This window comes from Neophocaena asiaeorientalis, unplaced genomic scaffold (assembly GCF_003031525.2).
Source record: "Neophocaena asiaeorientalis asiaeorientalis breed wild unplaced genomic scaffold, Neophocaena_asiaeorientalis_V1.1 scaffold206, whole genome shotgun sequence".
Classification (NCBI taxonomy): Eukaryota; Metazoa; Chordata; class Mammalia; order Artiodactyla; family Phocoenidae; genus Neophocaena; species Neophocaena asiaeorientalis.
Window position 1 is genome coordinate 1,173,004 of NW_020174578.1, and position 15,376 is coordinate 1,188,379.

General features: G+C 40.3%; 1 pseudogene; it reads right to left on the minus strand.

The window, feature by feature from the left end:
- Positions 1-7,135: 7,135 nt before the first annotated feature.
- LOC112408490 (olfactory receptor 2A2-like) lies at positions 7,136-8,068 on the minus strand (annotated as a pseudogene).
- Positions 8,069-15,376: the final 7,308 nt, after the last annotated feature.

The following is a 15,376-nucleotide window of genomic DNA, read 5'->3' on the forward strand; positions in this document are numbered from 1 at the left end:
GCTAACCATACTCAAGAGAAAAGCCAAATAAAATGGGAAAGGAGTGGTCAAGATGGTGGAGGAAGACCCAGAGCTCACCGCCTCCCATGCCACACCAAAGTTGTAAGTATTTACAGAGCAACTGTTGATGAGAAAGATCAGAAGACTAGCAGCAAAGATCTTCTACAACAAAAACTATAAAGAAAGAACCACAATGAGATGAGTAGGAGGGGCTGGGACAAGGTAGAGTCAAGATTTATACCACTGGGTGGGTGACCCACAAGTGGGAGGATAATTACAATTGCAGAATTTCTGCCTAAGAAACAAGGGGTCTGAGCCCTACATCAAGCTGCTTTCCAGCCTGGGTTCCTGTACCAGGAAGACAAGCCCTGGAATATTTGGCTTTGAAAGCCAGCAGGGCTAAATTTTGGGAGAGCCGGAGGTTTGTAGGAAATAGAGACTTAACTCTTAATGGGAACATGCAAAACCTCACAAGCTCTGTGACTCGGGGCAAAAGCAGTAATTTGAAAGGATCCTGGGTCAGACTCACCTGCTAATCTTGGAGCAATTCCTGGAAAGGCAGGAGGCAAATGGAGCTGACCCTGGGGGCACAGACACTAGCAGCAGCCATTTGGGGGAGCTTATTCTTTCATGAGGACACTGGTGCTGGCGAGCACCATGTTGGAATCCTCTCTCTAGCTTATTAGTTTTGGCACTGGCCCTGCCTACCTGCCTGTACCCACCATCCTTAGATGCCTCAGGGCCAAGCAGCAGGCCAGGCAGGGACACTGGGCCACTCATGAGCAGGCTGACTGCCTTATGACTCTCTGAGCCCACTGCCACCCTGGGACTCAGCCCTGTCCACCAGAGGGCCCAGGACCTGGTCCCACACACCAATAACCTGGCATTAGCCCTAGAAACAGCCCCACCCACCAGTGTGCAGGCATCAATCCCAGGACCCCAGCCCCATCCACCAGACCAATGACAGCTCTGAGACACGTTTAACCCCATAGCCAATCATGTTGGAGCAGGCCCTACTGATAAGTATGCTGACACTATATACAGGACTGTGGCTCCACAACCACCCACACTGGAACCTGTTACTACCCATCAGTGGGCCAGCACTAGCTTAAGGATCCCTTGGTGCTTGGCAGCTAGCCACCTCCTAACCAGGTCCTGCCTATCAGCAGTTGGTAGCCTCTGCACAAAGCAGGGTCTAGCACCCAACCTACTGGGGGTGAGCCATGCCTACCAAATGACTTACAGTAGTCAGCTGGCCACAACAGAAGGACCCATGCAACCTACATAGGGGGCATACCTAGAGCACATAGCTCTGATGATCAGAGGGGAGTGGGCTGCTGGGACATATAGGACATCTTCTAGAAAAGCCACATCTCCAATGTTGGAAACATAACCATCTACCAAATACACAGAAATAAAAACAGCAAATTAGGCAAAATGAGGTGACAGAGAAATATATCCCAAACAAAGGTACAGGATAAAATGCCAGAAGAACTAAGTGAAGTGGAGGTAAGCAATCTACTCAATAAAAAGTTTAAGGTGATGATCATAAAGATATTCAAAGAACTTGATAAAAGATTAGATGAACACAGTTAGAAGTTAAAAGTTCTCAACAAAAAGTTAAATATATAAAGAAAAAACAGAGAGATGAAGAAACAATACCTAAATAAAAATATACTAGAAGGAAACAATAGTAGAGTAGATGACACAGAGGAATGGATCAGCAAGCTGGAAGATAGAGCAGTGGAAATTACTAAAGCTGAACAGAAAAAAGAAAAAGAATAAATAGAAATGGGGACAGATTAAGAGACCTCTGGGACAACACCAAGTGTACTAACATTTACCTTATAGAGTTCCCAGAAGGAGAAGGGAGAAAGGGCAGAGAACATATTTGAAGATGTAACAGCTGAAAAACATCCCTAACCTGGGAAAGGAAGTAGACATTCAGATCCAGGAAGCACAGAGGGTACCACACAGGATCAACCCAAAGAGGACCACATCAAACCTTGAAAAATGTAAGACACTGATGAAAGAAAGTGAAGACGACACAAACAGAGGGAAAGATATACCGTTTTTATGAATTGGAAGAATATTAATAAAATGTCCACACTAGACAAGACAACCTACAGATTTAATGCAATCCCTATCAAAATATCAATGGAAGTTTTCACAGACTAGGAAAAATATTCCTAAAATTTGTATGGGAATACAAAACACCCCAAATAAATGAAACAATCTTAAGAAAGAACAACAAAGCTGAAGCTATCACACTCCCTGACTTCAAACTATACTACAAAGCTACAATAAACAAAAGAGCATAGTACTGGCATAGAAAGAGACACATACATCAATGGAACAGAATAGAGACCCCAGAAATAAACTCACACTTTATGGGAAATTAATCTACAATAGAGGAAGCAAGAATATACATTGGGAAAAAGACCATTTTTTCAGTAAACGGTGTTGGGAAAACTGAACAGCTACATGCAAAAGAATCAAACTGGACTACTCTCTCACATCATGTAGAAAAATAATCATTTAAAATGGCTTACATAATTAAATGCAAGACCTGAAAACATAAAACTCCTAGAAGAGAACATGGGCAGAATACACTCTGGCATAAATCACAGCAATAATTTTTTGGATCTGTCTCCTAATACAAAGGAAATAAAAGCAAAATTAAACAAATGGACCTAATTAAACTTAAAAGCTTTTGCACAACAAAGGAAACCATGGACAAAATGAAAAAACAACCTACAGAATGGGAGAAAATATTTGCATATGTCATGACTGATATGGGTTAATATCCAAAATATATAAACAATTCATACAAGTCAATATGAATAAAACAACCCCAGGCTTCCCTGGTGGTGCAGTGGTTGAGAGTCCGCCTGCCCATGCAGGGTACATGGGTTCGTGCCCCGGTCCAGGAAGATTCCACATGCCACAGAGCGGCTGGGCCCGTGAGCCATGGCTGCTGAGCCTGCGCGTCCAGAGCCTGTGCTCCACAATGGGAGAGGCCACAACAGTGAGAGGCCCGCGTACCGCAAAAAAAACAAACAAAAAGAAACCCAATCAAGAAATGGGGAGAAGGCTTGAATAGACATTTTTTTCAAAGAAGACATACAGATGGCTAACAGGCACATGAAAAGGTGGTCAACATCACTAACCATCAGAGAAATGCAAATCAAAACCACAATGAGTGATCATCTCAAATCTGTTAGCACGGCTATTATCAAAATGACAAGAAATAACAAGTGTTGGTGAGGATGTGGAGAAAAGGTACCCCTTGTGCACTGTTGGTGGGAATGTAAATTTGTATGTCCACTCTGGAAAACAGTGGGGAGACTTCTCACAAAATTGAAAATAGAACTACCAACCATAAACAAGACAAAAAGACAACTCTCAGAATGGGAGAAAGTATTTGCAAATGAAGCAGCTGACAAAGGATTAATCTCCAAAATTTATAAGTGGCTCATGCAGCTCAATACCCAAAAAACAAACAACCCAATCCAAAAATGGGCAGAAGATCTAACTACCAAATGATCCAGCAATTCCACCTCTGGATGTTTATCCAAAGAAAACAAAAACACTGATTTGAAAAGACACATGCACACCAACGTTCATAGAATCATTATTTAAAATAGCCAAGATATGGAAGAAACCTGAGTGCCTTATCAATAGATGAATGGATAGAGACGATATAGTATATATACACAATGGATATTACTCAGCCATAAGAAAGAATGAAACCTTGCCATTTTTGACAACATGGATGGAACTAGAGCTATTATGCTAAGTGAAATAAGTCAGAGAGAGAAGGACAAATATTGCATGTTCTCATTTATATGTGGAATTTTAAAAACAAAACAAATGAATAAACATAAAACAGAAACAGAGATATAGATACAGAGAAAAAACAGGTGGTTGCCAGAGGGGAAGGAGGGAGGGAAGAGGAAAGAAATAAGTGATGGAGGGGATTAAGAGGTACAAACTTCCAGTTGCAAAATAAATGGGTCATGATATGAAATGTACAGCGTGGGGAATATAGTCAATATATTTGTATAGTGATAAATTATAACTAGACTTAGGCTGGTGAACATTTTGAAATGTATAGAAATATCAAGTCTCTATGTTGTGTAGCAGGAACTAACATAGTGTCATAGGTCAATTATACTTCAAAAACAACCAACCAACCAAACTCATAGAAAGAGATCAGGTTTGTCGTTACGGTATATGGGCTGGTGGGGACTGGGGGAATTGGGTGAAGGCAGTCAGAAGTTACAAACTCCCGGTTCTAGGATAAATAAGTACTAAGGATGTAATGTACAATATAATAAATATAATTAACACTGCTCTATATTCTATATGAAAGTTGTTTAGAGAGTAAATTCTAAGAGTTCCCATCACAAGGAAAAATTTTTTTTCTGTTTCTTCGATTTTTTATCTCTATGAGATGATGGATGTTTACCAAACTTATTGTGATAAAAAAATTCACTTTGTATGTAAGTCAAATCATTATGCTCTGTATCACAGAGCTGTATGTCAATTATATCTCAATAAAATTAAAATTAAAATACTATAATGGCACAAATGCAAATTTTGAGGGAATTATTTTGGAGTATTTCCCAGCATGATAAAAGTTATGATCCCATGAATGCAGACAACTCAGCAAATCAGAGGCAGGGTAAGTGTAACCAAAACATCGCTTGGGGATATTATAGTCACACTTCTGAAAACCAAAGAGAAGGTATTCTCAAATCTCAGAGAAAATAATTATGCCCATTACCATCAGGGAGCGTTTCTTTCGGGTGGGAAAAATATTTTGTTTAGTGTTTCTTGCAGTGCACCTACTGGCAATAAACACTTAATTTTGTTTGGTTCTTTTTTTTTCTCCTACTGGATAATTGGGATATAGTCCTTATCTGTTATTTCTCATTTGGACTTATTTCCCAGTAAATATAGGCAAATTCAGGCCCTCAGAAATTTCCTTGAATTGGCCATTTATTCACCCTTTCTCTGTTCCCAGCTGTAGATTCAACTACTAATTTCGTGTAAGTTAATGAGGTATGTAAAAGCATCATTCAGTCTACTGAGCTCCTGTGCTTTAGAGTAGGAGAGTTATTTGTAAGCCTTACTCATATGATTACTGCTTTCAATATTCACTGTTAAGTCTTGCCTCAGGGTGAAACATAAGAGATTTAGAACAAGTATCCACTCTTCCTCCCTCCAAAATACAAAATAACAACCCTGAACTGAAAATCAACAACTCTAAAAATGAAGTTGATAAATTGTATTTAATTAAATTTAAAAACTGTTGTCTGTGAAAGGCACTGCTAAGAATATAAGAAGTCAATACACATACTGGAGACAATCTTTCCTCATACAGGAAAAATGACTTGATTCCAAAATATACAAAGAACACTTAAAGCCAAAACCCTAACAGACATCTATTCAAAGAAGATAGACAGATGGCAAATAAGCATATGAAAAGATGCCACATATCTTTGTCATCAGGGAAATGCAAATTAAAACAACAATGAAATATCACTACATGCCTAGTAGAATGGCTAAATTCAGAATATTTACAACACCACACACTGATTTGGATGTGAATCAACAGGAACTTTCATATATTGCTGGGGGGAATTCAGTTTCATTCATTGCAAAATGGTACAGCCACCTTGAAAGGCAGTTTGACAACTTCTTAAAAAAATAAACATACTCTAATCTATGATATACCAATTGCACTACTAGGTATTTATCCAAAGGATCTGAAAACGTAAGTTTACATAAAAACCTGTACAGAGATGTTTAAAGCAGTTAAATTCATAATTGCCTAAATTTGAAAGCACTCAAGTGGTCCGTCAGTTGGTAAATGGATAAACTGTGGTGCATCAAGACGACAGAATCTTATTTTGCACTAAAAAAAAGTGAACTATCAAGCGTATAAAAAAAGACATAGAAGAAACTTAAATCCATACGACTGAATGAAGGGAGTCAATGTGCAAAAACTACACACTTTATAATTCTAACTATATGACATTCTGAAAAACCAAAACTATGGAGGCAATTAAGAGATCAGTGGTTGCCAGGGATTAGTAATGAGGGAGGAAGAAGAGGTGATTTTTTAGGGCAGTGAAACTACTCTTTATGATAGTATAATGGTGGATGCACATAATTATACACTCGTGCAAACATAGAGAATATACAACACCACGAGTGAAAACTTATGTAAGGTGTGGACTTCGGGTGATGATGTGTCAATGCAGGTGGATGAATGATAATGAAGGTGCCACTCTGTGGAGAGATGGTGATAATGGGGTAGGTTTTGCATGTGTGGAGGCAGGGGGTATATTGGTTATCTCTGTACTTGCCACTTAATTTTGCTGTGAATCTAAAATTACTCTAAAAGATAAAGTTTATTACATAAAAATGGGCAAGAGTGTAGAGATACCTCACCAAAAGAGATATACAGGTGGCAAGGAAGCACTTGCCAACACACTCAACATCACGTCATCAGGGAATCTTCTATTAAAACAAGAATGAGATACCACTGCACACCTAGTAGAATTGTAAGAATTCAAAAATCTCTGTATTACTGTAAAAAGTTGGGTGCTTGCTATGCTTCTCAGTGGTCGAAACGTGGAGTCCAAACTGCCATTGCCATTCCCATCAGGGCTCAGAGTCAGGTATGACAGAAATCACGCTCGCAGGCTCCACCACCGCCCGAAAAGCTAGAATGTAGTAGGCATGGTCTACTCTTCTCTTTCCCTCTTGACGAAGAGCTGGGAGTTGGGAATTTTCTCCAGATCCTAACACAGTGGGTCAGGGAGGCGAGGTGGATATGGCAATAAAATGCCATAAATTTGCCTAAAAGCTTCACTCTATCTCTTCTTGGCTCTGTGCCAGTCTGGGGTGCTGCAAACTCCTATGTGGTTTCTGGTGTTCTCAGAAAGGCAATTTGATCTATATTATGTCATCTTCATGGAGGAAGGGGGGGCTTGGGGATTCCTATTCTCCCTTCTTTGTGATGTTACCCTTAGATAATTCTCATCCGTAAGTCATGTATTTTGTTGGAAAATTTTCTTGAGCTCTAGGGGAAAAATTCACTAAACTATAATTGTGCCTTGTGTCATATTGTTCTACTTTTCTACAATACTCTGTGGAAAGCAGCCTTCACTTGAGCATCCCTTACACTGTAGATGAGGGGGTTGAGCAATGGGTTGAAGACAGTGTAAAACAGGAAAAGGATCTTCAGCTGCTCCTCTCATTGACTATTGCCAGGGACCATATAAACCATCGTGACGATGCCAAACTAGAACCCAACAACACAGAGGTGGAAGGAGCAGGTGGAAGAGGCTTTCTTGCAGCCCTCCTTTGACTGGATCTTCAGAATGACCCAGAGGATGCACATGTAGGAGACCAGCATCAGGGAAAGGGACACAGTTAAGATAAACACACCGTCAGCAAAGAGGAAAATTTCATTGATCCAGGTTTCACCACAAGTCACTTTGAGGACAGATCAGATTTCACAGAAGTAGTGGTTCATCTTCTGGGGCCCACAGAAGGGCAGCCTTAGAAAGAGACTTTCTGGTACTAGGGCCAGGGAAAATCCACGTGCCCAACAAATGATGGCCAGGAACGTGCACGCTCTCCAGTTCATGATGACAGTGTACTGGAGGGAATGGCAGATCGCCAAAAACCTGTCGTTGGACATCACCACCAAAGTCAGGTGCTTTACGGAAGCAAAAGCCAAATAGAAAACCATCTGCTTAGTGCATGAGGAATAGGAGATAGTTTTTTTGTGTTTCACTAGGTTTTCCAGCATATTGGGTAAATTGCTGGAAGCATAGGATACGTCAGTGATGGCCAGATGAGAAAGGAAGGAGTACATGGGGGAGTGCAGTCTGGGGTCTAGGGAAATGAGTCCCAAGATCATGCCATTTGCCAGCAGGTTGAAGATATAAAATAGGAAGAATATAACAAAGAGGAACAATTCCATGTCTTCAGTGACCTGGAATCCCACCAGGATGAATTCAGTGACCCATGATTGGTTCCCCTCCATTCTGTTTTTTGGGGTTTTTTAAATAAATTTATTTATTTATGGCTGTGTTGGGTCTTCGTTGCTGCACGTGGGCTTTTCTCTGGTTGCAGTGAGCGGGGGCTACTCATCATTGCAGTGCACGGATTTCTCACTGTGGTGGCTTTTCTTCTTGCAGAGCACGGACTCTAGGTGCACAGGCTTCAGTAGCTGTGGCTTGCGGGCTCTACAGTGCAGGCTCAGTAGTTGTGGCACACAGGCTTAGTTGCTCCACGGCATGTGGGATGTTCCCGGACCAGGGCTCAAACCCGTGTCCCCTGCATTGGCAGACACATTCTCAACCACTGCGCCACCAGGGAAGTGCCCCCTCCATTCTTAATGACAGTGTGTAAAGGACTGAAGTGTGGTGGAAAGGTCAGAGCTGGATAACAATGAAAACTGGGTGCGGAGGGCAAAGCGGAGAGATTCCGACCAGAACTCACCAGCCCGAGAGGCTTGTCTGCTCACCCACCGGGCCGGGCGGGGCTGGGAGCTGAGGCTGGGGCTTCAGTCGGAGCGCAGGGAGAGGACTGGGGTTGGCGGTGTGAACACAGCCTGCGGGGTTAGTGCGCCACGTCTAGCCGGGAGGGGGTCCAGAAAAAAGTCTAGACCTGCCGAAGAGGCAAGAGGCGTTTTCTTCCCTCTTTGTTTCCTGGTGCGCGAGGAGAGGAGATTAAGAGCGCTGCTTAAAGGAGCTCCAGAGACGGGCACGAGCCGCGACTAACAGTGCGGACCCCAGAGACGGGCATTAGACGCTAAGGCCGCTGCTGCCGCCACCAAGAAGCCTGTGTGCGAGCCCAGGTCACTCTCCACACGTCCCCTCCCAGGAGCCTGTGCAGCCCGCCACTGCCAGGGACCCGTGATCCAGGGACAACTTCCCCAGGAGAACGCATGGCGCGCCTCAGGCTGGTGCAACGTCATGCCAGCCTCTGCTGCTGCAGGCTCGCCCTGCACTCCGTGATCCTCCCTCCCCCCGGTCTGATAGAGCCAGAGCCCCCGAATCAGCTGCTCCTTTAACCCCGTCCTGTCTGAGCAACGAACAGATGCCCTCAGGTGACCTAAACGCAGAGGCGGGTCCAAATCCAAAGCTGAACCCCGGGAGCTGTGCGAACACAGAACAGAAAGGGAAATCTCTCCCAGCAGCCTCAGCAGCAGCGGATTAAATCTCCACAATCAACGTGATGTACCTGCACCTGTGGAATACCTGAACAGACAGTCAATCATCCCAAATTGGAGAGCTGGACTTTGGGAGCAAGGATTTTTTTTTTTTTTTCATTTTAATAACTTTATTTTATTTCATTTTATTTTATCCTCTTCTTTCTTTCTTTCTTTTTCACCCTTTTATTCTGAGCCGTGTGGAGGACGGACTCTTGGTGCTCCAGCCAGGCATCAGGGCTGTGCCACTGAGGTGGGAGAGCCAAGTTCAGGACATTGGTCCACCACAGACCTCCAGCTCCACGTAATATCAAATAGCGAAAATCTCCCAGAGATCTCCAACTCAACATCAAGACCCAGCTGTACTCAACAACTAGCAAGCTACAGTGCTGGACACCCTATGCCAAACAACTAGCAAGACAGGAACACAACCCCATCCATTAGCACAGAGGCTGCCTAAAATCATAATAAGGCCACAGACACCTCAAAACACACCACCAGACGTGGATCTGCCCTCCAGAAAAACAAGATCCAGCCTCATCCACCAGAACACAGGCACTAATCCCTTCCACCAGGAAGCCTACAAAACCCACTGAACCAAACTTAGCCACTGGGGACAGACACCAAAAACAACGGGAACTACGAATTTAAAAAAATAAAAAGGACTTAGAAGAATGAAAGAGCAAACAAACAGTGATGAACACCACAATAAATGAAATTAAAAATTTTCTATAAGGGATCAATAGCAGAATAACTGAGGCAGAAGAACAGATAATTGACATGGAAGATAAAATAGTGGAAATAACTACTGCAGAACAGAATAAAGAAAAAAGAATGGAAACAATTGAGGACAGTCACAGAGACCTTGGGGAAAACATTATACACACCAACATTTGAACTGTAGGGGTCCCAGAAGAAGAAGAGAAAAAGAAAGGGACTGAGGAGATATTTGAAGAGATTATAGTTGAAAACTTTCCTAACAGGGGAAAGGAAGTAGTCAATTAAGTCCAGTAAGCACAGAGAGCCCCATACAGGATAAATCCAAGGAGAAACATGCCAAGACACATATTAATCAAACTATAAAAATTAAATACAAAGAAAAAATATTAAAAGCAACAAGGGAAAAGCAACAAATAACATACAAGGGTATCCCCATACAAGGGTATCCCCATAAGGTTAACAGCTGATCTTTTAGCAGAAACTCTGCAAGCCAGAAGGGAGTGGCAGGACATATTTAAAGGGATGAAAGGGAAAAAACTACAACCAAGATTGCTCTACCCAGCAAGGATCTCATTCAGATTCACTGAGAAAACCATAATTCAAAAAGAGTCATCTACCAAATGTTCATTGCAGCTCTATTTACAATAGCCAGGACATGGGAGCAACCTAATTGTCCATCAACAGATGAATGGATAAGGAAGATGTGGCACATATATACAATGGAGTATCACTCAGCCATAAAAATGAATGAAACAGTTATTTGCAGTGAGGTGGATGGACCTAGAGACTGTCATACACAGTGAAGTAAGTCAGAAAGAGAAAAACAAATACCATATACTAACACATATGTATGGAATCTAAAAAAAAAAAATGGTAATGAAGAACCTAGGGGCAAGATGGGAATAAAGATGCAGACCTACTAGAGAATGGACTTGAGGATATGGGGAGGGGGAAGGGTAAGCTGGGACAAAGTGAGAGAGTGGCGTGGACATATATACACTACCAAATGTAAAATAAATAGCTAGTGGGAAGTAGCTGCATAGCACAGGGAGATCAGCTTCATGCTTTGTGATCACCTAGAGGGGTGGGATAGGGAGGGTGGGAGGGAGGGAGTTGCAAGAGGGAAGAGATATGAGGATATATATATACGTAAAGCTGATTCACTTTGTTATAAAGCAGAAACTAACACACCACTGTAAAGCAATTATACTCCAATAAAGATGTTAAAAAAATCTATGAACATCAATTTACATTACTTAATTTGCCTCTATCATATGAACGTAATGGTATCAATGAGAATTTTTTAAACTGTAATGTAACACATTCTGTTAACCTAGTATTTTGGTGCTGGAATACCCAGACTTCTACAAATATCTTTAATATTTGTAAACATAAAAATCACCATGTCAAGTTCCTATCCATGTTCAAAAATGCCTGGGTTTGTGAATATCTTTTGCCGTCATGAATTAAGTAAGTCTAAATATTGCCTCCAGGTAAAAGATATATCTTGGTTTGGGTTCCTTCAGAAGCCAACCATGGGACAGTTATTCAACTACAAGTAGTTTTGGGGAAGCAATCTCGGGAACTATAAGTAGACAGATGAATGGAAAAGGGGCACAACCAAGAAAAGACAGCCACTGAAGTTTGGATGATCAAAGGACAAAATTGTAGTAATTGAAGTTAGACCCTAATGGAAAAATCTTGGAGCCAGTGTAGATATGTATCATAGTGTTAATCTACCTGCAATGGAAGGGACCTGGAGTGTCTATACACCAACTAGTATCTGTTATTGGATGAGCGCCTTGAGGTGGATGGACCAAGTAACAGGGCTCCTTTTCCCAGAGTAATAGGCTAGTAAAGTGGCTCTGGTTTCCAGAGAACCTGCCCAGGCAAAGAAATGCAGATGGTGGCATTTGGAAGTCAGGCTAGCGTGCACTGAAGTGGGAAGGCAAGGTGTTATGTACAGGGCACCCACAGTATCAGCTACAGAATGCCTGTCTGTACATCACCTCTGTAATCCAAAATTTGATTGGACATAATCAGGCAGAGGAGTAGGTGTGGTTTCCTGGCTCTAAATTGAAGAGGATAATTACAAAAATTTAATAAATATATTTTTTCTAATGATTTTTTAAATTACAGTAGCATAATTATCCATAGTTAAGTTGAAACAAAGTTTAGTTTTTTCATGTCAAAAGTTGGCTTTAATTATACTCAACATACTAGCCTCCTTTATGTTATGTATCTTGGCCCTGAAGGAATTTTATAAAATCTCTCTATTCGGACAAAATGTTATCTAAAGGATACTATCTAATATTAGCTCTGTTACTCACTATAAATGAGAAAAGCTATTTAAGTACAGCAGTAATGTGTTGAGAATGACGTGGTAAATCTATGTAAATGAATTAAAGTTTCTGGTCTATTTATCACATGAAAAGTGCTCAGCAGATTTTTCAGCAAGAAGGCACATTTAGGATGGGATACAGATAATGTGTACAAAGTCCTATTTCAGGGGCATTCACCAAGGAAGACAGTCATCCTTCAAAGCCTGAAACTGCAGAAAAGTCTAATTTTTAATCATTACCATTGGGATAAAATAATCACTGATTTCAAACATGAGCCCTAAAAAAAAATCAAATGGGCAAATACAGCATATTGTAGGCACTGATTTATTAATTTTTTATAATGACAAATTTCTGTATTGTGTGCCAGGCAGAATCGATCAGCGGTTTTTCCTTTCTTTTTTCTTTTTAAATTGAAGTATAGTTGATTTACAATATTATATTAGTTTTAGTTGTACAGCATAGTGATTCAATATTTTTATAGATCCATTTATTTACTTCATTTAAAGTTACTATAAAATGATGGCTGTATTTCCCTGTGCTGTACAATAAATCCTTGTTGCTTATCTTTTTTATACATAGTAGTTTGCATCTCGTAATCCCACACCCTAGAGATTTTTCTATTTAATGATAATTTAAGAGTTTCTCAAGCAGGTTGAGTTAGTCAGGTAGTAAGATGATCCTAAGGCCCTCACCCTATTTCATTGCATGTCCCTGATATCCAAGATTTAGGTACTAATGTTACAGTTAATGTTAGCATAAACATCAAATGTTATTAATGTCAGCACGAGCATTAAAAGCCTCCATGGTGGCTGCTGGTTTAACTGCTAGTTCTGGTGTGCCCTCCTGTCCTGTGTTGTCTGCTTAAGGACTTTAGCGACTTAGTTTAATGTGGCATCTTGACTTCTATACAAATTCATATATTTACAGATAAATCAAAACTCCAGTAGTTTTTTTCCTCTACCAGCAGTAGTATCCTGACAACACTGCCTGATTCTTTGGCTCCCAGACTTGTGCTCTCAAACGCCTCTTTCTTCATCTTGTCCCCTTGGAGCTCCCAGTTACCTGATATTAGCTTCTAAGTCCAGCTCCCAATAGATTCAATATCTATAAACTTTTTTCTATATTCCTGGCATGTTGTTTTTATAGACTAAAAGAAGATATTTGTCATATTGTACATTATATAAGAATATACCTTATGGGAGATTCAGCTAACACATTTAAATTTCCACATAATTTTAATACATGCTTAAAATTGTGTATTTAATTAAAAAATAGCATTAATAAACACTGTAAGTTGATTGTAAGAGGGCTTTTTCAATATTTATTATTCCTGGAACTTCTCCCATCCTGCCTCACGTCTACAGAGAATAACCACTGCTTTCCCTGACTTACTGCAGAAGTGAAACCCTTTTTTTCCCACACCGAGTACCACCACAGAGGACTCTGACTTACAAGCTCTAGGGGCTACCTAGATTACCTTTTCAGTAATTTCCTGTTAGCAGATCATTAATTCTTACCTTTGACACAGCAAAAAGTTAGGTTAATATGAATCTGAAACCCTTGTTAGCCTCATAAACAGTATCTTGAATCTTATGTATTAGAATGCTAAAATATGGATGAAAAAACCAAATTATGGCAGTTTAGAGGAAGGTATTAGAAATCCTATGCCTCATTAAACATTACCAACACTAACAAGATTCTCCTGATTTTCTTTTGCATGATGTAAAAATTTAAGAACACTATATTTTCATTTGTCCCATAATTCTTTTAATTAAAAATTTTTTAATTTCACTTTTTATTTGAATTTTATTTTTTTATACAGCAGTTTATTAGTTACCTATCTTATACATATTAGTGTATATATGTCAATCCCTATCTCCCAATTCATCACACCACCACCAACACCCCTGCCACTTGCCCCCCTTGTTGCCCATATGTTTGTTCTCTACATCTGTGTCTCTATTTCTGCCCTGCAAACCGGTTCATCTGTACCATTTTTCTAGATTCCACATATATGCATTAATATACGATATTTGTTTTTCTCTTTCTGACTTACTTCAGTCTGTACGACAGTCTCTAGATCTATCCATGTCTCTACAAATGAACCATTTTGTTCCTTTTTATGGCTGAGTAATATTCCATCGTATATATGGACCACAATTTTTTTTCATAGTTTTTTTTTAATATCTTTATTGGAATATAATTGCTTTACAATGGTGTGTTAGTTTCTGCTTTATAACAAAGTGAATCAGCTATACAGACACATATATCCCAATGTCTCCTCCCCTCCCTCTTGCATCTCCCTCCCACCGTCCCTGTCCCACCCCTCTAGGTGGTCACAAAGCACTGACCTGATCTCCCTGTGCTATGTGGCTGCTTCCCACTAGCTGTCTATTTTACATTTGGTAGTGTATATATGTCCATGCCACTCTCTCACTTCATCTCAGCTTACCCTTCCCCCATCCCGTGTCCTCAAGTCCATTCTCTACATCTCTACATTTCCTATCTACAAGTCCTTTTCCTCATTTATAAGCATATTCTATGGGTATTCCTTCATTTAGTCAGTCATTTTTTCATACATGCATTCATTCAATATTTACTTCACTATAGTACTATTCAAACACTAAGGGTAAAGATCAATTGATTACTAGAATGGACAGAATTATTGTTTTCTTAGGTTATTTTAAAAGTTTAAGTTTCTTTTAACATTATTTACATGAGCGTTTGAAATATTGAAGTTTCTCCTAATAATGTAAAAGTGATATTAAAAATTCTATACTGTGACTAAATATTGTGTATGTAAAATAACATGGTAATCTGGTTGGCTTTGTTCCCACTGCCCTGGGAGATGAGTATGAACATGCTCAAAAACATTGATTGACAAGACGTTGCGTGTTTGTGCTTAGTTCAGTTTTAGGTACATGGAGATTTTAAAAGAAAAAGGAAGTAGAGAAGAAGGGAGGGAGAGGGAGAGAGTTGATGGAGAGAAAACACAGGAAGGAAAAGAGAGAAGATACAGCACCTCTCCTTTCACTTCCTCACTATTACTTTACAATTCCTGCGGGGGGAGTCGGGG